The sequence below is a fragment of the Ambystoma mexicanum genome, chromosome 7p, assembly GCF_040938575.1.
Source record: "Ambystoma mexicanum isolate Mex_15411 chromosome 7p, UKY_AmexF1_1, whole genome shotgun sequence".
Taxonomy (NCBI): Eukaryota; Metazoa; Chordata; class Amphibia; order Caudata; family Ambystomatidae; genus Ambystoma; species Ambystoma mexicanum.
In genome coordinates, this window is record NC_090939.1 from 885,466,130 (window position 1) to 885,489,650 (window position 23,521).

Sequence of the window (23,521 nt, forward strand, 5' to 3'; positions counted from 1 at the left end):
CCTGTGTGCCCCCAGGTGGGAGAGGACCGCGCGCTTCGGTGGACGGAGAGGGCCCATGTGCCCGTCATCGACCGGCGGCCTGTGCGCCCCGCACAGAGCAAGTCTGCACGCCTCGAGGGAGCGAAGCCCGCGTGCCGGAGAAGTGAGGAGAGAGCGCCGGAGGAGCGGAGTGGGCCCGTGCGCCCAGGAGAGAAGTGCCAACACTGACAAGAAGACTGGTGGACCGTGACGACCACTTCAAATAAGGAGGGGGGGGGAGGAAGCCTCGCGTCTCCCGATTGTGACAAATTAAAGCAATCTGAAAGGACCGTAACTCGGGGAAGGAACCCCGTGCCCCCCACGTGACACTCGCAAATATCACAGGAGAATAAGAACCCTGTGTCTCCCCACGTGACATTTTCGGGTCACAAGAGAAAGGGACAACAAAAGAAATCCCTGTGTCGCCCCATGTGACATTTACAATTTATACGCGAAAACTGCAATTTACACGAGGAAGCTTCTACAAAAAGAACCCCGTGTCTTCCCACGTGACATTTCCAATCAAAAAAAAAATCAAAAGGGGAAACACTATCACCACACCACGCGGGAGAATGGAAAACCTGCGTCCACTTGAAAGCTGTACAAAGGACCGTAACACCATAGTTAACCACTATATGCACCTAAGTGCCACCTAACCAACAAAAGGAATTTCAGTGACACCATCATGTCGGCTCCAGACGCCGCAGACCCCAATGCACAGCCAGCACCACTAGAGATACCATCCTCATACGCCAGCCTAATGAGGAGACCCGCGGCGTTCACTCTAAACCCACACCATGACCAGGGCCAACGATGGGAAGAGTGGATGGAAGAATTTGAGGACTTTGTAGGTGCCATAGGCACGCAACAACCCCCCAACATACTAAGCATCTTCGCAAACGTAGCAGGCAGAGAAATTAAGAACATCATACGCACAATCCCATTACAGGACCGTTCCACGTATGCAAAACTACGACAAGCCATCAATGACAAAATTGTCATCTCACCCAATCGCGAATATGAGAGATACACGTTCAACCAATGCAGTCAACTACCCCACGAATCAATTGGGGAATTTGTCATTCGCCTTCAAAGAAAAATATCGAAGTGCGACTTCGCCAACTTTAATGATGAGGAAGCCATCAGGCTATGTATAATAGAAGGCTGTGTATCGTCGATGTTCTGGAAACACCTCCTAAAGAAGCCCTTATCCCTAAAGGAAGTATTAGACCTAGCCAGAGTTTACGAGAGAGTGGACATCCAAGCAGCAGCCATCGAGAACCCCAAGAAGGGAGAGGTAATAGCAGCAGTACATCCCTATGCCCGAAACACAGCACAACAAACAAGGATGAACACGAGGTACCCGTCACAACGGACACAAAGTGACCGCCAATGCTATCGCTGTGGATTTGAATACCCACACAGAGGTCCCTGTCCTGCCATCGGCCAACGCTGCATGAGATGCGGCATGGAAAATCACTTCCAAGTGATGTGTAAAGAACTGCTACTGGAAGGAGGATCATCATGCCCGAGACCTGCCACTCGCATGATGGAAACTCACACAGACCAACCTCGCCAGACGGACAGAAACACTTCAACCTCCGCGAATGTTTATCAACGCCCAAACACTGTAAAAGGTCTCCAGATCGAGCCAGTCAAAAAAGATCATGAACTATATGACACGCACAGGAGTCACGTCATGCAAAACGTGGAGTATGAAGTGACCCACAAGGGAGAGACCACAAGCTCGTGTGAGCAAGACAGAGACCCATACCTCAGCTTCCCACCCCAACATCACCCAGGAGGGAATGACCACACTCAATACTTGCAAGATGGCTACGACAGAGAGTACGTATGTCTCCTCAGTGTTGAAGATGAAGACACGTCGGCCCCCAGAGTAACGGTCCAGCTGGGCAACATCAGAAACAGATTCATCATTGACAGTAAATGTCATGAATGAAGACATCTACGGTAACATAGCCTCATCATACCCCCTACAAGAATCCAGAACACACATTTTTCAATGGGGAGCGACACAACCCATGTCTTCTAAAGGAAAGTTCCAATGCAATCTACGGCATAGAAACATCACAATACCAGCCACGATACATGTCATAAGGAGCCCGTCCGTTGGCTGCTGCCTCCTCAGCTACCGAACAGCTAAGGCCCTTGCCCTAATTGACCTACACTACGACCAGTCAGAAGAAATAGAAGGGCTACCACTGCCACACGGACTCATCGGGTCAGTAACAGACGAGCCCTTATCGAAAGAAGATCTCAAACGCCAATTCCCCAGGCTATTTGAAGGGGTGGGCATGTTAAAAGACTCATGCATCAAGCTGCACATTGACAACAACATCAGACCGGTCCCACAACACCCGCGCAAAGTGGGTTTCCACCTTCAAGAACAAGTATCAAAAGAAATACAACTTCTTCTCTCCAATGATATCATAGAGAAAGCAGACGGACCGACACCGTGGGTATCGCCAATAGTCATCGTCCCCAAAGACAATGGTCGTCTCCGCATATGCGTTGACATGCGCATCCCAAACACCGCTATCCAAAGGGAAAGGCACCCGGGCCCAAGCTTAGAAGACATGCTGATCAGGTTAAACCAAGCCAGGTTCTTTTCGAAGCTTGACCTCAACCAAGGATATCATCAACTTGTCCTGGATCCAGAGTCACGGCCCATCACCACATTCGCAACGCACGATGGGTTATTCCGATATAAAAGGTTAAATTTTGGCATATCGTCCGCCGCAGAGATCTTTCAAGAGACCATCAGACGGCTCATAGCATCGGAGATGAATGCACTAAACTATAGTGACGACATCTTGATATTCGGGAGAGATCAGGACCAGCACGACAGAGCCCTAAGAACCGTCTGCTCCATCCTACAAGACGCTGGACTGACCCTCAACGAGCCCAAGTGCGACATCAACAAGACAAGCTTAAAATTCTTCGGACACACATTCTCGAACAGGGACATAACAGCCGACCCGGACAAAATTAAAGCAATAACCGAACTCCAAGTACCTACGACCACTGCAGAACTATGCTCCCTGTTGGGAATGGCAGGATACTGCGCGCGTTACCTCCCAAACTATGCCTCAACAACTGACCCGCTCCGCAACCTCCTAAAGAAAAATACACCATTCACTTGGGACGCACCTTGCCAGGAAGCGTTCATGGCAATAAAGGAAGGCCTCTCCAACAACCGGCAACTGGCATATTTTCATCCAGACTGGCATACCATTATTACAGTTGATGCAAGCCTGGTGGGACTAGGAGCCATCCTAGCCAAGACCGACCCCTCGGACAGTAGTCATCACGCAATAGTTGCATACGCTAGCCGTGCCCTGTCACACACTGAAAAAGCTTACTCTCAAGCGGAGAGAGAAAGCCTAGCCGCTGTATGGGCATGCGAAAAGTACCACCAGTTCATCATCGGTCGAAAATTCACCCTGGTCACGGACCACCAAGCCCTGCTATCAATCTTTGGAAACCCCAGGACGAAAATGCCGCCCCGCATTGAACAGTGGGGGATAAGACTGCAAGAGTACGATTACTCCATTATCCACAAACCAGGGGGAGGCGCCAATCCAGCGGACTACCTATCCAGGCATCCCCTAAGGGACAAAAAGGACACACTAAAACACAAAGCCGCTGAATATATCTCATACCTGTCAGCAAATGCCATGCCACCCACCATCTCCTTAACAACATTTGAGGAAAGATGCAAAGCAGACCCGACAATCAGAGCCGCTGTCTCTCTCACCCGCTCCAACAAATGGAGAGAGCATCGCACAAGAAAAACGGAAATGGAGGAGGTAGACCAGAAAGAACTCGACCGGCTGTCCAAGATACACGACAAACTCATAGCCACAGACCAAGGACTCCTATTACGGGGGAAGAGACTAGTAGCACCCAGAGATCTGAGAAAGACCCTGGCAACCCTAGCTCATGAAGGCCACAGAGGCATAGAGAACACCAAACGATTCCTCAGGAACTACGTCCGGTTCCCATATATGGATGTGATAGTAGTAGACATGCTCAAGCACTGCCGACCCTGCCAACTAGCAGAGCAAGGACCGAACCCAAACCCTCTGCAGCTAACAACGCTCCCTCAAGACCGTGGCAAAAAGTCGCAATGGACTTCTATGGACCCCTAGAAGAAGGGGGTTATCTATTAGTGATAATAGATGAGTATTCGAGATTCCCCTTTGTCAAACAAACGATGTCAACATCATTTGAGGAAACCGCACCCATAGTGGACGAACTGTTCAGCGAATGGGGCATCCCCAATGTTGTCAAAACCGACAACGGATCTCCATTCCAAGGAAGGGAATTCGCAAACTTTGCAAGCCACCTAGGATTCCACCACCAAAAGATCACCCCACTGTGGCCCCAAGCCAACGGGATGGTGGAACGATTTATGTCTACCATCAAACTGGCAAGACAAAAGGCAGTGACAGAGCAGACGCCACATCCGAAGGCCATCTGCAGCATGCTCCGGGGCTATCGGAATACCCAACATGACGCAACAGGAAAGCCACCAGCCGAACTCATGGTGAGATACCAACCCAGAACGCGCATTCCCCGATGGGAGGATTATACACCTGAAGAAGACCTAGCCATCAGAGAACGAGACGCCGAAAAGAAGAGGAAAGCAAAGCAATGGGCCGACACGAGAAGGAGAGCGAAAGAACAACAGCTAGAGATCGGACAAACTGTCCTAGTGCAACAAAAGCAGCGCAAGAAAACAGACACCCGGTACAGTCCCGAACTGCGAATCATCATGGCCATTAAGGGACCCATGGTCACAGCAACCGGAGACCTAGGAGACATCACCCGCAACTCCTCATTCTTCAAGAAATTGTATCTAGAGGAACCCGAGACACAAGAAACACCTAATGAGAACAGTAGTGAGGAAGAAGAAACAGAGCCCCCAGTGGAATCAACCGGTGAGAGCCGCGAATCACCAGGGAGAACCCCTCGGACAATAAAGAAGCCAATGAGACTCATCGAACAGATGTAATTGGACTTTCATGTTAAGCACGGGGGAGGTGTTGTATATGGAAAAGGACATGGCCCCTTTAAGAGGACCAAGGCAAGGGGAGCGGGAGGAAAGCGGAAGGGGAGAGGACAAGAGGAAGGAAGGCAGAACGTGTGAGAGAGAGAATAAAGCAAGTTGACAGGACACCAGGCTCCGTGTCTTTAATAAGGTGTGTGCATGAGTGATGCGTACGGCAGGCCTAACAATTTGCTTGCATAACAATGCTTATAACTGAGCCCAGGCTTCACGTCTTGGTATGGCGTTGACTATGGAGGTCGATTCACTAGCAAGTATTAATAGTTGGCAGAAATGTTATGGAGGGGGCGAACCAAAGGTATGTTTTAAACCATGGAGGAGATGATTGATAGCGGTGCCCCACTAGCTACTTCTGCAAGGGTTCTAGAAGAAAGCTGAAGCAGCCTGCGGCCAGACTTAAAAGGGTTTGAAATACTGGACCAGGTATCCAACCAGTGCTGCTTGGCGTCGTCTTACCTCTAAGATGTTGCCCCTGACCTATCCTCCAGGCCCTATAGAAATATAACTAGGCCGGCCCCTGTCACACTGACTTCTTGAGTTAACTCTAAAGACTAAACATCTCTTTGAAGCAAGACATATCGAGCAAAATCCCTCACTATCTTCGTGGGGGGGCTTCTGTTCTTTAAAAGAAACATTCCAAAGTTGGCTGTAGGATTCCTTTTCTGCACAACAATACCTGCACGTCAGCAGATAAAAATTGCAAAATTGGCGCCATTTTGTCGCGGCCTCATGCTTGCAATTGCCACAGGTTGGATGTTTGTAGGCCACTCTGGGGCCCCTTAGAACTCTCCTGCTTGGGGCTCCATATGCTTCCACGTAGTATTGCCTTTCTGTTTCAGGTCCATGCCACAGTGACATTTCAGACACCTGCCTCTAAATGCACAGGTGTAGAAACTCATTGCTTAAAATAGTGTCGTCTTTCCCAAGATACAGAAAGGTGTGTGATAACATGGCACCATTTCAATATTCACTAACGGAATGTGTTTCTTTGCTAACCAAGAGTCTAGGATCAAACAACAAGCCGGTTGCAGCCCAGGGAAGTAGAAAGAAGGTTTCCTGTGAAGGACGCGAGCAACACAGGTTCGATCCCCGGCTCCGATTAGAAACCTTTGGGTATTAAGCCGTTATTAATAATAACCAATTACAACCCTTAAATTCGGACTGCCCAGAGAATATTCAGTTGGTCCAACAGCAGGCCACAGTGCTAGACACGCAATGTTCAGCTTCAAGCACTTTGCATGGATAAGCAATTATTTAAAAAAAATAATGAACTAGTCTGTAGTAGGTCTCCATTCATTTCATAAGCTGAATCGTTATATATTTCAAGTGAGCACACATTTCTTCGCTTGACACTTAATGATGTGCCTCCCAGGATGATAATTAAACCAATTAAAACAGCTTACATGCGTAAAACAAAACCCCATATATCAGTCGAAGGCTAATAAAAAATGGCAGCCTCTCTACAATATTACCCCATGTCCCTCTGTGATAACAGTCAGACGTTCATGTTGGCCGGTTTTATGACACACGCAGGTAAACTATGTTTCAAAGTCTATTGACGACTTTTCATGAAATATCACTCCTAGTCTAACCAACTGCCTCCCTGCAGGTGGCTCGAGATGCGGTGATTAAGCCTGTGCATTTTATGTGCTGCGTCAATAACTCACTGTTAATGCACAGCGTGCAATGTTTATCTATTAGCCCATGAAAGGTTTTCGACACAGAGCAGTTTTCAGAAAGACCACTACAATGTTCTCTCGCTAAAAGTCATGTTAGTAGCAATCCAGCTATGTATATAATTCATCTATATTAAACTATATTATAATATATAATTTATTTATGACATACATGATAATGTATGTCATGTAATATATATATATATTTATTTATTTGTTATTTGAAGTTGTATATTGCGCCGGGTTGCAGAAAATGAAAACAACGTACTGAGAGAGAAGACTAGGCCATTTCAGTGAACAACCGAGCACCATCCAGTAACCATTGCTAGAAGTTCATACATAATATGCTGCGCCCGTAATAACAACATATTCTGCCCCCAATAGGGCACTCCAGAACTGATCGCCTTCTCGATTAGACTGACTAGTGACACATTTATCATAACCTTTTATGTAAGAAGTAGACATTACTGGGTATTGTGTCAGGATGGGGCGAGCTGCCTCCACTTCCAGAATTACAGAGACAACATTTTCTTTTATCCCTTGGCAATTTCTTCCTTCTACCCGTATGTTCGAGTGTTGGTCAAATATTCATACAAAGATAGATAATAAATCTGCTGTTTTGGTGTAGAATAAACAGTCCTTAAATATGTGCTCGGTACATGTCTACAGAAACCCGCAGTACTATAGTCAGCGTATAGTGTCATAGAAGATAGTCGATGAACATCTTTGCAACGATCAAAGTCTGTAGCTTTCCGCTTTAAAATAAGAGCCTAATTGGGAGGGTTATTCATATGTCCAAAGGGATATTTAAGTCTGCTAGCTGAGAGATTGTATTTTAGCACATACACATAGGTTTTCTTTTTAAAGATGTAAGCTCACTATCTTTAAAAAGGTGCAGTCTACCAAGGTTGGGAATGCCAAGATTAAGGTGTACACATTCGATCCAAATCTTCTATGTTCCTAATGAAATGTCCAACACAACACAAATTAAACCTTAACCCACACTACACCACTACAGAACTTCATAAGACTCACTTAACTGTGGCCTTTACTGCGTTACTGTATAAAATGCCAAGCCCAATTCTGGCAGAATCCTTTTGTAAAGCGCTTTGCTGCTCTTGAGCTAAGTTCCCGATATAAGCAATCAAATAAAATAAGCTAGGTTTAGAGCGAAAAAGCCAAGCCCAACTCTGGGACAATCTTGTTGTAAAGCGCTCCACTGCTCTTGAGCTAGCTTAGCGATTTATGCAATAAATTAACATAATATGTTCAGAGCGAGTGCTGTGAAGCAGTGGTATAACGTGAGTTAAGCTTTATTTTGTAGTTTGGTGGACTAATGTTTTGTACCATAGCATTGGACTTTTCTAAGTTTGTAGACTTATCTCTTTCTAGATAGTAAACTTGACTCTTTTTTAAGAAAGAAAATGTTTTCACCGATTTATACGTGTGTGTGTGTCTGTCTGTCAAGGTTCCCTGTCATTTCGCAGACAGTGATTACTTTGTGGTAATTTCTTCATCAACTTTTAAAAAAGAATTGGGAGGTTCCCCCATACCCTGCCCCCCTTCATTGCTGCCCCTCCACCAAACCCCTCCCTGCCCCCTTTTAAGCCTTTACCCCACAATTCCCTAAATAATCAAATGAACATTCAAAGTAATTACTTTGTGGTAAATTACCACAAAGTGATTACTGCTGATGAAAGAACGCAATACCCTGTCAATATATGGCTGTGTGTACCTGTTTTTGTGTGCATACGCGTGTATGTTCTGTTGCTGAGTGTCTGTGTGTGTCAATGGTGTGTGTATGTGTATGGGGAGAGTGTATGTGTGTTTTACTGTAGCTGGGTGTGTGAATGTGTGTACTGATATTGCTTTCTTTGGGAGGACCGGATGTTTAAGACTCCAAGTGAAAGCATGTTGTGCATCTGGTATAATTCGGGTATATGTGTGTAGATGAAACATGAGTTAACTTAAATCCTCAGAATCAAACAGTAGAACATAGTCAATTAGGTTGCAACCTGGTCAAACATACGTGAAGTGTTTTCCTATTTTAGTGAGTAGTAGGTCTTCACAAGTATAGTGAAGTAACAAGCAATTCCTCACTTTTCACTTTGAAGCCTCACAAGTAAAACAAGTCCTTACTTAAAAGTGGAGACCTTGTGTATCAATGCCGATCTGTGTGTGTGAGTGTTTGCCAGAGTTGACTGTGGTAATGATGTTGCTGAACGTGTATGTGTTTTGCCAATGTAGAGTGTGTGTGCTGCTGTATGTTTTTATATTTTAACATCACTGATGAGTATGTATGTGTGTGGGTGTGTAGGTGTCAATGGTCAGATGTGTGTGTGTGTGATACTGAGTGTGTGTGTGCGTGTATGTCAGCATGTGTCTCTTTTTTGCATACATGTGTTTATGCATGTAGGTATGTATTTGTGTGTTGTTGAGTGTGTCCCCCAATTTTGTTGCTGAGTGTGTGTTTGTATACGGGTGTGGTGGTGTATGTGTGCCAATGATGTGTGTGTTTTTGTGCTTGTGTATGTCTATTGCCTAATGCTATTGCTGAGTGTGGGCATGTGTGTACTTATATTGCCATACTAGTGATGCACTGACCCTTAACACTCCATGTGAAAACATTGTTGTACATATGCTATTTTTAGTGTCTATGGGCCTCATTACGAGTTTGGAGGTAGCCATGCCCTTATGGGGAAATACCGGACCAGTCTGACCTTGGAGGGCCCAGTATTTCCCCATTCAAGGAACCCGGACCAGTAAATCCCCATTCCCATTCGAGCCCCCATAGGGCTCAATGGGAATGGGGAGCATGCTAACGACGGGCCCGTTAATGACGGGCCCCTTGTTAGCATGCTGGGCCGCTTGCGGGACCCGCTAAGAACGTCTGGTAAAACCAGGTGTGGCCGTAGCGGGTCCTGCGAGCAGACCTCGTAATGGGGCGGTAGGGTTTAACGGCGCCGGCAGCTCTACCATCGCCGTTAACCCCCTACCGCCAGGGTCCTAATGAGGCCCTTTGTCTATAGATGAATTACGGCATCCCCATAATGCACCTAGAAAAGATAAGAATATATCAATTAGGCTGCAACATCATCAAACACACATGCTGTATTTTCCTATATTAGTGAGGATCTGTTTGGGTCTTCTCCTGTAGGCTGTGTGTGAACTAGGTCCTCACAAGTGTAGTAAAGTAACAAACAACTCTTCGATTTGCACTTTGGGACCACAATAGTGAAAACGATCCATACTTCAACTGTGGTAATCTTCAGGTGCCCCTTACAGGTAGGCAGTGAATAAGTTGAAAACATTATGTCAAAAGACATAATGTTGAAAAAAAAAAGTTGCATTTTTTTTCTTCAAATATGTCATTTTTTATTTTACATTTTTTTTTGCTTTCGTGCGTTTAAAAAAAGTGTTTTAAAAAAAAGGGAGTTATTGCGGGGGAACCCCCCCCCATCTCGAACAGAAAATAAAAAAAAAAGGACATTTGAAAAAAAACATTTCGGACATTTTTTTTCGACATTTTGACTTTTGACATTTTGTGATTCGACTTTATCACTATAAACCCCCCTTACAAGTATAGCAATGGTAGTGTGTGTATGTGTGTGTGTGTGTGTGTGTGTCTTTGCCAACGCTGAGTGTGTTTTTGCATGTGTTTGGGTCCCAATGATGTTGCTGAGTGTTGTGTTTTGCCGATGTTAGGTGTGTGTGTCTCTGGGCATATGTGTGTTGTAGTGTGTGTGTGTGATGATTATTCGTGTGTGCCACTTGCGAGTGTGTGTGTGCCCTCAGCTTTAACAATTCGAGTTAAACTATTGTCATGCATCCCCACAATCTATTCTTAGTATATATATATGATTGTAGGTGAGATATGATTTAATTTACATCTCCAGAATCCATGCAGCAAAGAATAGAAGAAGACAATTAGACTTCAACATGGTCTGGCACCCACTGTGTTTATATTTCTTAGTGAGGACCTTTTGGGTCCTCGCTAGTGGGTTGGGTCTGTCAACTAGGTCCTCACAAGTCCTCGCGTTTCACTTTGGCTACTCACAAGGCAAACAGGTCCTTCCTTAAATGGTAGGAATCATTGTGTGGCCCTTTCATCAAGTATTGACATGCTGGTAAGGTGTGTGGGGAATTGAGGGCTAATACTGACCGTGTGCTTGTCCCAATGCAGTTGAATAGTGTGTGTGTCTTGCCAATGCAGAGAGTGTGTATCTGTGTTTCTGTGTGCGTGTGTGCAGCAATGCTGAGAGGGTGTTTGTATGCATCCAGGTTTGCCCCTGATAGCTGTGTGTGTGTCTATGTCAGTATTTCTGTACTTGTGAGGTCCTGGTCTTTAATGCTCAGAGTGGAACCATTGTTGTGTGGTCTATACCTTTTGAGTATATCTCTCTAGGTGAGATATACTCGTCCCTAGAATCTACGTAAAATACAGTAGAAAATAGTAAATTATATTGCAGTCCGTCCTGTGTTTTCCTATCTTAGTATGCAACTACTGTGGTCCTGTTGACAATAGGATTCAGAGAACAGTTACCCGGGAAGGTGTTGCAGGAGCAGAGTTGGCCTCACCAGACCGTTGTGGACCCTCAGCATTTCTGCTGTTGTACGAGAGGCCGGTAAGAATTCCATGATAGCGGACTGGCTTTAGAAGCCATGATTCAGAGGGCACGAGTGCTCTGCATGCGTAGGTAATGACACCTGTGATAAAAGGCTTCTTAGAAGCCCACCAGTCACATGCCAGTAAAATAGTTTAAACACATGTTCAGTTACTCGTTAAGAGCTTAGATGATAGGGAGGAAACAGGGGTGGATATAAGGCGGTAGCAGCGGTGCTGAAGTTGGAGCAGAGGCATATTCAGAGGAAGCTGGCAAGGGAGGTAGACTAATGTGTAGAGGAAGCTGGAGAGGAATGATGGCGTGAGGAGAGGAGAATAGAAAGATGGAGACAGGAAGAGATTGAAGAAGAACATCTGGAGGAGAGGTGGAGACAGGAGGAGGTTGGGGAAGGTCATCATGAATAGGAAGTTTAAAGAAAGAAGTATGAGGCTGGAGAAGGTCATCAAAAGGAAATGTAGAGAGGAGGAGATTGAAGAGGATCATCAGGCGAAGATTAAGGAGGCTGGAGATTATTATTCTGGAGAGGGGGTTAAGAGAGGAGCATATTGGTGACGATAATCAGGAGGAGGTTAATGGAGAGCAGGAGGCGGTTGGAGAACATTGTCAGGAGGAGGAGCCTAAATGTGACCATGAAGAGGTTGGAGAGGATCATTCGCAGGAGGCGGATAAAAGTAGTGGGGTGGGGATGAGGAACACACCCCTAAGGAGAATGTTAAAAAGTGGAAAGCCGTGATGAATACAATCAGAAGCAAGAAGGAAGAGAGTTTTCCAGGGGGAGATGAAACATCCAGAATGGAAGCTGGAGACCACCACAAAACCCCAACAAGAAAGAGGAAAAAGTTAATCAGAGCAGGAAGGTACAAGATACAGATATGTGTGTCCAAAACTGGTTTTAGGAGTCAACCACTGAACTGAAGTGTTCATGTCTGAGGCAGGTGGAGGAAGAATCCTTTGGCAAAGCAACAAGGAGGAACGGGTGATTGACAGGAGTAGAGAGGAACAGAGGAGGGACTCCCCAAAGGGTCTTAGGGGAATAGAGTTGCAGGAAAGTTGGAGTGACCAGCTGACAGGTAGTACAGCAAAGACTCTTGAGCAGGGAGAGGGTAAGGTGCCTTTCTAAGAAGCCTCTTTCAATGAGGGAGCGGCACTGATTGCTGCTGGCCTGCATCTGTCGACAAGATCCAACTCTCTATATCTCCCAAGTGAATCCAGCGGTGGTTGTGAAAAATCAGCTCATGACCCGTGGCGCCACCCTACCACCCCCAAAAATAGAAGAATAAGGAGGAGAGACAAATTGCCGCAAGGACACAAAGAAAACCCAACGACTGTGAGTGATCCGGAGAGAACTTGACCATCCACAAGGGGAAGTAGAGAGACTGTTTTCTTCTAAAGGGAAGCCAGCCTGTTAGTCTTTCTACTGCGCTGATTTTGGGTTCCCATACAAGGTACTGTTATTGGATTTGGACCATATGCACAATTGAATACAGGATCTCAAGGCACCCCTGGAAGGAAAAGATATGAATCTGGTATGGACACGTGGGGTGACAGATCACCAACCAGAGTTGGTGCTTAAGGGGCCCATTAATCAAATTGTTCAGCTGAAACTCCCAGTTCCCCTTTATTATTTTGCCCTTGTCCCTAATATATATTTGCATTTAATAATTGTATCTCCCACCTATCAATCGTCCAGGTCAACTTTGTGACAATGTATATGGATATTCCGAGCATAATGTGTGTGCATTTTATATTGCAAGCATAGTGCCTATTCCTACTTATGTGGGTGTTATTTCTATCTATTTTGTGTACTTAATTTTACAATAGCATTGAATCATCATACATATGTTCCATTTGTGTTTTGTGTGTGTGTGTTTGTGTCATGCATTTTCCTCAACTTTCTTTTATTTCATAAGTACTGCATATGATGTGTTCACTTCTCACTTTTGCTTCTTGTGTGTATGTGTGTACGCAAATGTGTGTTCAATGTGCCAATCGTGGCTTTAGTGCATGCCTATAATCTGAGCATATCGTATATGAGTATTGTGCTTGCTTATATTTGGAGTGTTTTGTATGTCTCTACGCATTGTCTATGTTTGCTGTTAGTAGTTTTCATGTATATGTGTATGTGTAAATGAGTCTGCCCCATTTTGCCTTTTTATAGACGGAACACTTTGTGTATGATTTGTCCGCTTCTTGCGTGTTTGTGAGTGCGCGCATGTGTGTTTTCCTAATTAGCATATTGTGCTAATTCTTGAACTTATTATGATATTCTAATACTGTGTTCCTACTGTGATAGTCCAATGTTTGTGGTGTGCACGAGTTCCGGGTAAGGACTAGGTGTATTGTGAAAATCTCAACAATTGAAGTGGACATCTTCCATTTCACGAACTGCTAGCACATCAAAGTCAGGAGAGAAAGCAGAAATGCAGTGTTACCCCTAGGACCATTCATTATCCCAAATCATCCAATCCATCAACTACTTCCTCATCAAAATGTAAGGGAGAAAAACATGCAGTGTTAGGTCAAGAATCAACCACAGAACATCAGTTGCATTCACTGCTATTTTTATAGCACAACAAAACGGATTCTGGAGAAGTTATCTAAAAAAGAGGTAATACTCTAAACGAATTCACAAAACACATACAGACTGTCCCTACTAGGAAGAACACCCTGACCCTCAGGGGCAAAGCTCTCCCAAGGAGGCCAGTGGTGCGTGGCCTATCTGATAGGGATAGTGAAAGAACTCATCCTCATCTACAAAAATAGACACATCTAACACTTCCATTCACTAAAAAGACCATAGACAAGTATGATAGAGACAGTGAACATTAGATCTTACTCTGCTGTGTGTAATGATAGGCTTCCACTACCTGGAGTTTCTGTACAAGTTTAATCACTAACTCGGTAGTGGCCTGTCACATATCAGCGCTCGTTCTGGAATAATAAAACAAACAACCCTCAGATTAGGGAAGACCTAGGAGCCAAACGCATATCTAGGATTAGTAATTTATCTGATGTGTTAAACCACTACTGTGTAAACATCGATGTATTCATGAGAAAGCTCATGATCTTATGGTCGACCAGTTTCAATGGCCTCTAATACCATCTTCTTCAGGACCTACATTTCTTCTGGGATGAGTTTCCCTCCATCAGTAGTCCGCAGGTGCGGATCAGGCGGCACCTCCGTCCCCCAATCCTGAACGTGTGGTCACGTGTGGTCATGTCCTAGTAGGAGGTGGCTGTTTGTTCGTCAAAGCCAGGCGTGGGTCTCCGCTTAGTGCAGTGGAGAACCCTCAGTCTCAACAGAGGCGTAGACTGTGTCAAGTGTATGCTGGTGCTGGTATAGCTGTTCCTGGGGCGTATAGCTCCATGTAGTGCAGGCTCCTTGTGCTATGCTTACGTTTTCAATTTGAATGCGATTGCTCTGCTCGAAGAATTAAGTAAATTGACCACTGACACACCAAAAATGGGAGAATAAACCATATGCCCCTTAGTATATGCAGACAACACATGCTTAATTGCAAGGACCCATAAAGTTTTACAAACTCCTGCTAGTAGCTACGAGAAAAATATTAATAGGAGGGACTTAAAACGGGATGTGTGCAGGCAAGGCTAGACGTTCGCTCAGACCATGAGTGGCAAATGGGGGAAAACTTGAGTGGGTGAGAGCACTTTCTGTTTTTTGGGGTTACCCTTAGGGCCTAATCTGACTTACACATATTAGAGATCAGGCCACAAAGGTGGCATAGGGGAATGGGGCCCTGTTAAGAAGGTGAGGAAGAATAGCTCAGTGGCAACGCATTTGTTGTGGGAGCAAGACAACGCTGCTCAACACAAGTTCGAATCCCGATCCTGCACTTAGAAACCATTCGCTGGTATTAAGTGTTTTATAAATGAACAATACAATAAATAAAAAACATTTGAGAACAATGTCTGCGGCCTACCTGTCAACAATGTGATTGAGATTTATAAGGCTAAATACATGCCAGCGGTCACCTATGCTTCGGTCAATTATTTATTCATGGTATTTATAGGGCGCACTAAGGCCCAGAGACATCAAGGTGCTGTGGGGCTACTGTTGGCCCAGGCCACTAAAGATTAAAGAACATTTGTTTCTGCCCATGGTGATGGGACTTCCCCAGAGCTTCCAGACTTACCCATTACATTGTGAAACTGGCAAAAGTCACATAGAAGTTCAGATCGCAGGGAAACCCTGTCATTTATTCGATCCGATTGTGGCATAATAAAAATGGAGCACTAATCCATGTGTTGGTAGGAGGTGTTTTGCTCTCTGGCATTTGCTAAAGCTGTGCCTGGTTTATGCTTTTTAAAAAGGAGTTGGCGAAGCTGACCTATTTACATCTGTTTACAAACACAGCAGTGTTAGGCAGAATTACATGCAGTACCCTTTGGGCACACTACACACAATTAAGACTACAGGTGTAAGCACAATGTCACCTTTGGTATGAGTCTGTCCTACACAGTTTTGTGGTAGCAGGGCTGGCGAGCCAGGCTTATCTCAAGAGGGAATGTGAGCAGTACAAGGTGTTACACAAAGGACTTGCAATCACAGTGGTTCAAACAAACACTTACTCACTCAAAGTTTCTTGGTAAAACAATATACATTTTCTACACAGTCATTTAGAAAACATTCCACTAGCAATAAGCAGCTCAATATCACACTATAATATACTCCAGTACCAAACCAATAGGTTTCTGTACAAGTTAGGCTCCCCAGAAGCGGGAGCAAAATGGCACTTCAGTAACTTTAAATGGGAGTAAAAGACACAAGTTATAAGAATTAAACACAGATACTTTCTTTGGCAGGGCAAATAGTTTCAGTTCACTACAGGAGGCAGTTCAATTCAATAGGCCTGGGCCAAAGTCAATGGATCAGTGTCTTGGATAGGATAGCACAGTTCTGGTAGTAAACGGTTAAGTCTTTGCCAATGTTCTTAGAAGTAGTTTGCATGAAAAAGTTATATGTCGGATTAGGAGCGAACAAGACTCCAAAGTTGGGAAAGTTTCACAAACTTTCACTGCGGCAGAGAGGATTTCTCAACCACGTTTGCACAGTACCTTGGTAATGAAGAAAAGCTGTAGCTGCGGCAATTGTTCCTAGCAGTTCCTGCATATCTCACTGTTCCTGGGCCTCAGTCGTGGGGACAAGAGGGAGGACATCGGGAGGTTCCTGCACTGCACAGGGACGGATCCACAAGCTTGGCAAAACATCGGTTTTGGGTGTGAGTGCCTTAAAGTCCACAAGCTGGTATCCTTCTCACTGTCTATCTGGTTTTCAACAGCACGCCGAAGAAAATTCGACCAGTATGGAGATGGTTTCCAGGTGGCTTGCGAGTTGGTTGTTTCCACCAGTTCAAGGGAAGAAGTCGTCCTTGAAGGGGCTTCTCTGTCGAGGGAGTTCCAGGAGTTGCAGCAGTCGTCTTCCTTCAGCTCGACTTCGGTTCTTTCATTCCTGTGGTCGACTCTGCCTTCCAAGTCCCAGAGACCTACCTGTCTTTTAAACAGTTTTCTCCAATTCATTCCAGCCTAGCTGCCACTCACCCAGCAGGGTGGCTGTCCTTGCCGGACGGTCAGCAAGTCAATCTTGCCAAAGTGCATTGAGGTCTCCTAGGAGACTAAACACAGGGAGTTTCGGGCACCTCCCTCACTTTCTGTCCACCCCAGACACTCAGGGGCCAGAGGCGGTCTTCAGTACTGAAGCCCGCCAAATGCAAATGAACAAAGGGACCAAACCTGTTTTGGCGGAACCTGTTTTTATAGAGGGGCTCAGACGCCATCTTGAAAATCATGGCTCTTGTGGATTTAAGCTACCAGAGCATTTAAACGGGTCGCGGTCGGGAAAATCATGGTAATACCACTGCCACCAGCTATTCTGAGAGGAAAGGGTAGCTTCTGAGGGCTACATGAGTTTTCTAGGCATAGGGAATACTAGGTATTCCCTCCAGCACTCTGCTGTAAGGCAGGATGTGCTGGGTCTAGCAATTTAAAAAGACTAGCAAAGTCAATTTAACTTTACATTCACTGGGAGACAGTAGTCAATCCCAGACAAGGTATTTAAACCTTGGGAAGTCTGAAAGATATCCCTGTGCCCACTGCACTGAGGGTGCTGTGTGACACACAAGAAAAGATGATGGCAATGGAGTTGTCTAAAACTCCATATCCAAAGAACACAAAAGTAAAACACACATCAAAATACCTGAAAGAGTGGGGAAAAAGGCTCACACTCTTTCTAGGTAAATTAAAGTCCTAAAAATCCAGCAAAGTTACTGGGGGTCTCAAAAGGTAAGGTAAATTAGCACATTTATGAGAATTCTCCCTAACAAGCCGGTGCCCTGAGTATCAGCGGTAGTGAGATTTGAAAACAGTTTCCTGAATGATGAGAGAGAAATTGCAGAGTCAAGGAAATCCATAGTCAAGTTTTATCTCTCATGCAAGGAACAACTAATTTCAGAATAGCGACCTGGAATGGGTGATTAAACCAAGGCACATGGCACTCTTTTGGGGACTGAGGATAAGCACGCTTCCTTTAGCCACTAGAGTATGTTGTTGGGACAAAAAGTACATAAAAGCAGCAAATATATTTGTGGTGGGTTCTAAAATGAAGACTTGTTTCATTTCTTTTTGTTTTGTCCAAATCATGACTCTCGCAGAAAGAAATATGTATTCCCTTTGTTTAGGAATTTGGGATTAAACCCTATGCTTTACCCTTGCATTACAAGACAAGTGCTCTGTATTGCCAGTTTATTATTTTCCTTGAGCACCGCTTAAGAAATAGAAGTAGACTTTTAGCTCTTTCGCCTCCTGACCTTCAGTGAGGAGTTTTTACAATTTGAATAATCTGGGTCTCATTACAAGTTTGGCTGTGCAGTAAAAAAGTGGCGGGGATTGCTAACCACATTTTTGTCCGTAACGGAATTGCTGCTGTTTTTTATTGCACCGCCTAATTCCGCGTTTGGAGGAAAAGTGGAGGATTCACCTCCAGCAAAAAGCTGGAGGTAAATCCTTTGCCTTTCCTCCTAAAATCATCAGAAATACCACATCAGAATTACCATGAGCGGTAATTCTGACAAAATACCTATGGAGTTCTGTGGACTCCAAAAATGGGGATTTATACCCCCCCTTCACCACTCATAATTCTGTGGTAAGTCCAAGGGACCAAGAGGTGCTAACAATAAATTAATTTGGCAGTAATTCGACAGATTTATTGCTGAATTGCCTCCAAACTCGTAATGAGGACTGAGTTAATTATTTATGTATTTTTGTATTGTGCATAGATGTATTTATGGTTAACTTTGTTTTGTGAACTTGTTTGTTCCTATGATGGTTTTATCTTTTATGGGAATTGTTTAATTGCCGAAATAAAGAAATGAAAGTAGGAAGTGACATCAAATCTACAACCTTCTTAATAATCTTCCTGTGGCTAGCTGTATTTTTCTGCAGTTACTTTAACTATTTAGAATAATACTCTGCCATATAAAAATATGCAAGTAAACACTGCACAATGTTTGATCATACTCCAAATAATTATTTCCAAATAAAGTAAACATCATCTTGAAAACTATTGCATGCCCTTACTCCCAACTCCTCTACTAAAACTGACTGCATTGAGCCATCTGTCCTTACGTCCCCATCATTGTTTAGGAAACAGGAAGCAGGACAGCGGTTGGGTCCTAATTGAGTTACAGATGCCAGAGGACTTTTATTGTCACATCAAAACCCTAAGGCTGTCCAAATGAGTACATATGGTGAGTGTTGTGAAACATTAAATGAGCAACATGCCCATTGTGCATTACATAGTGATTCAAGCATACGACCCTTGTATCACAGACATAAAGATGTGCGGTCTTCTTGTATTTCCAAAATGCTCTTTGATCTTATGCAAATCAGCCAGTAACCCTCGTTTATACTATTTGTCACCTTACCCCATCTCATACGGGTATTTTTAAAGAGTACCAGACTGTTCATCTTGGAATGACAACTTTCTATCAGAAAATGATTTATATTGTTATTCAAGAATGTACCTTGCAACTTCGTTACTATGAATACACTATATACTGAAATGGATCATTCGAAAATTAGCACTGTAACATTTTAAACAGAGGTAGCTTATAATGTTAGTACACCTAAACAATTGTCTTTCTTAAAAGCTTCTTTTGCCAAGAATAAACACCATTTTGCCTCTTAAAAGGACGTCCCATCTTGGAAAGAGCCACGCTCTGATAAAAACCAATGATCTGTTTCTTCTTTGGGCACCGATGCAAGATTTACTTTTGAGTGCTGGCCATGGATTGGTTGGTAGTGCTGCTGAATCCTTGCATTTGTACACAAGGCAGCCTGGTCCTCCGGTCCCTTAAAAGGTCTGTCAGAACCCCTGCGCCTCTTTGCTGAATGTATATGCGTCCTGCCCACATCCCCCATATGGAAAGCATTTCCTCTGTGTACTGCAAGACACACACGAGCAGGCCCACAAAACAGGGAATGCCTCTGTTTATGTTTCTCTCATTCTACTTTAAAACATAAACACACACACACACCTCAGATATGGCCATATTTTCTCTGGTTACTTACCCTGCTGTAAGTAACGGCTGGGGAGGCTCTAGCCAATGTGTAAATTAGAAAGCAACTTACACAGAGACATTGAGTGAGATGGCGGGAGAACAAGAGAGTGATTTAGAGCAAGAGAGAGAGAGAGAGAGAGAGAGAGAGAGCGCAAGCAGAGTTAGTGTGTGTGAGAGAGCGACAGAGACAGGCAGATAGAGGAGACAGACTGCTAAATTGCTGTATGATACTCCGGGTGCAGTCAGTGTTTAGGATTACTTCTAAGGCTCCACAACTGGAAGTCATATTTTAGAGAAATAAGCATTACAAAAATGACAGTCCTTGACTTCTACTTTCTTAGGTATGCATCTTTTATTTTACAAATGCAAAACACAAGGTCACAAAATAAGGTTGGTCCCTATTCGGGCTTTAAGCAGCTTCTCCCATTCATTGTGACCTGCTATTTTTTAAAAGAGTTCGCTTTATTCATTAAACCAGAAACATCTTTGGCGCTATTTCATTGTACGAGAGCATGGCCCGCAAGACATTGCTACGAGCATCAAAGCTAAGATCTTTTATTTTGTTGAACGACTCCGGTAAAGTAATATTTTTGCAACTTTTTTCCAGCTCCTTGGCAGACCGGTGTTTAAACAAGAAGAAGGCTGTCACTTAATATTTGGAAAAATAAGTTCACATGGTAGCAAACTAACTGCTGCATACGGCGATGAAAGAATTGACCAGGCCAGGCACAGTGTCCTACTCATTTCTGGAATCTACTTTCTAAAATGTTGACTAAATGAAGAGCAAACTTGTAGACACCTCTTGATAAGCGTTGTTTGCATCCCCAAGTGAATAATTCTGCAGGTTTGAGTTTAAACCGCTTTCATCATGATCCTCACAAATGTTATTCAATTTTCTTTGAAAGTTAATCTACTACACGTTGAGGTATCCAGTGATAATGTCGCTATGAAAATGGCCGCCAGGTGGCGACATTTCTTTAAAAATACACTCTCTAGGCAATCAACACGTTTCCCCAAATATTCTAGGATTGGAGGTAATAACATATAATTATACCCCTCCTAGAATATTTGGGCAAAGAATGTTGCAGGTCAGGAAAAAATAGACCTTACCTGGCGACTTTTTCACAGCGACATTATTACATGGAACCCACTTTGATTATGCATAATTCCATTCACAATTGTTGCCAGCACTGTGCTAAAAGGTGTTGTGGACCTTGTATAGACAGCTTTTAAAAGTTTTAAAGCCTTAAGCAGCTTTCACCAACATTAGATATAAGAAGTTTCTAAGATTTTGCTGCATGGCATTAAAAGTGCATGTACCCAGCTATTAGCTCTACTTTAAAACCTGCTGCTGGTAATTAAAACATACAAGACTTGTGATTGGTCAATTGAATTGTGGCTTTTTGATTGGTGTATTGCATGTTGCACTGTATGTGTATCTGTCAGACAAATATGTGCCCAGTGCGGAAGACTTGCTCCGGTCCAGCCCATGGACTAACAGCAGTGTAGCAAATGGGAGTAATTCATTTGCATAACTGCAACATGGCCACCGCACAAGAAAGACACTGGGCCCGATTTATGGAACTTTTAGCACGCTGCAAAGTGACTTTGCACTGGTGCAAACCGACTTTGCAAGGCCAGCAAACACCCGGATTCACTGATCAGTGAAAAGTGTATTTTTGCAGTGCAAAGTTACTTGGTACTGCCTTTGCACCGTGCCAAAAGTTCCACGAATTAGGCCCATTGTGTCTGATTTACAAAAGCGTTTTCCAATGGGAAGCCCCTATTGAAAGACGCTTTGGAATTCAGGCCCACTGACTGCAGCTGCTGCTTCACATGCCTAGCGATAATCTCACAACAGAACTTCGCGCTCTGAAACCCTTGTGTACGAGCGCCATATAAATAAAATATCAATATCAACTGTGACCTGGTGTCCACTGCGTGTTCACCCCAAGAAATGCTCTGTCAGCAGCCACCACAGCTGCGTGATTATGGGGCATGGTGTCGTGCTGATGTCTGTGAGTGGTACAGTAACTGACTCCAGAGCCCTCAACGCCATTTACACAACCATCCAAGCCTGGATGGCCATGAACGGACTATGTCTCAACACTGCCAATACTGAGCTTTTCCTGATTGGGTCCACTGAACCCTTAAAGAAACTCAACACCCAATTCAGCCATTTCACTATTGACGACATCAAAATCTCAGTCTCCGAATCAGTGAAAACTCTCAGAGTACACTTAGACTCAAACCTCTCCATGACCAGGCAAGTCAATGCCATTGCCTCTGCAGCGGCATACCACGCCAAACTTTTAAATGCAGCTAGACCATTTCAATCCAATGACAACTGCCTTACCATTGTGTGAGCTATAACAGGGTCAAGACTTGACTACTGTAATGCCCTCTTTCTGGGCACATCAGTACAAAACATGGAGAAGCCGCAGATTATCCAAAACAGCGCTCTCCGTGCAGCTATAGGTATCCCCAAAAGGGAACACATTACTGCCACAAGAAACAGGCGCACTGGCTACCTATCAAAGAGCGTGTCGTGTCCTCTTTAAAACCCTCGCTCCAACCCACAGATGTGTCAACCAAACTGCCCCCCCCCCACCCCGCTTGTCCCAGAGAATACACATAGCTGCATCCACAAGACCAACCAGAAATCCTTGCTCTACATGCTCACAGTTCAAAAAATCAAGCGAGTTAGTGCAGGAGGAGCCAGCTTCCCTTACTTAGCAGTCTTGCAATGGAATGCCCTTTCATCATCGCTAAGAGCCGAAAACTCCCACATGGCCTTCCGTAGAGCTGTTAAGACTCTACTCTTCACCTAATCCTGACCATGTGCTACCTGTATACAACTCTATCAATATTACCTGCCTGTAATATATCATTTATGTATTTAGTCTGCATTGATTCCCAAGGCCACTCTGATGCCTCATGTAACTAAGCTCATCACATGTAACAGAGCCTTGATGCCCAAGGGCTGTTTGCAGCTATATACATTTAAATAAATAAAGTAAGTAATAAGCAGTGTGTCTGTAAGCTCCCAAGCTCTGGGTGTGTCTTATTGGGAGTGCTATGTACCCAGGTTCTGCTATTTACTGTTAGCGTTTACCTCCGGCCCGCACTGCATGCACACGGCCTGTTTGCATCATGGGGAGGGTTTCATGTGGAGGTGGACCTGGGGAAATTCATCATCTGCCAAAGGAAAGCCTACCTTGGCAAAGAGAGTCATCCCTACAATGTGATATGGATACAGTCTTTTATCAGGTACTGAAGCTACATATATGTATATACTACTTTTTTTTTTACCCATATAGTCTTTCTTATACACGTGATGCACTGATAAACTAGCCTTCCTCGAACTCCCACAAGAGACATATGAGTGTTGTGGCCTCACACATACGAAATGTGTATTGACGGCTTTGATCGCAGCACACAGCTAAGGTGTCAGAAGTAACAGTTGATTCACTGTTAACACACGTCCTTCTGTGAAGGTGCAGTAGTTGCTTCACTACTGTGAACGTCACTAGT

General features: G+C 44.3%; 1 protein-coding gene and 1 long non-coding RNA gene across 3 annotated transcripts in view; one reads left to right on the forward strand and one right to left on the reverse strand.

The window, feature by feature from the left end:
- The window catches only part of LOC138526410 (uncharacterized), a 136,444-nt gene extending 115,064 nt beyond the window's left edge, over positions 1 to 21,380 (forward strand). The window contains exon 4 of the long non-coding RNA XR_011283571.1: positions 20,595 to 21,380. This is a non-coding gene — a long non-coding RNA (uncharacterized lncRNA). The remainder of the gene's footprint in view (positions 1 to 20,594) is intronic.
- TMEM255B (transmembrane protein 255B) overlaps positions 1 to 23,521 on the reverse strand; it is a 661,659-nt gene that overhangs the window by 336,126 nt on the left and 302,012 nt on the right. The gene's annotated exons all lie outside the window — the stretch shown is intronic.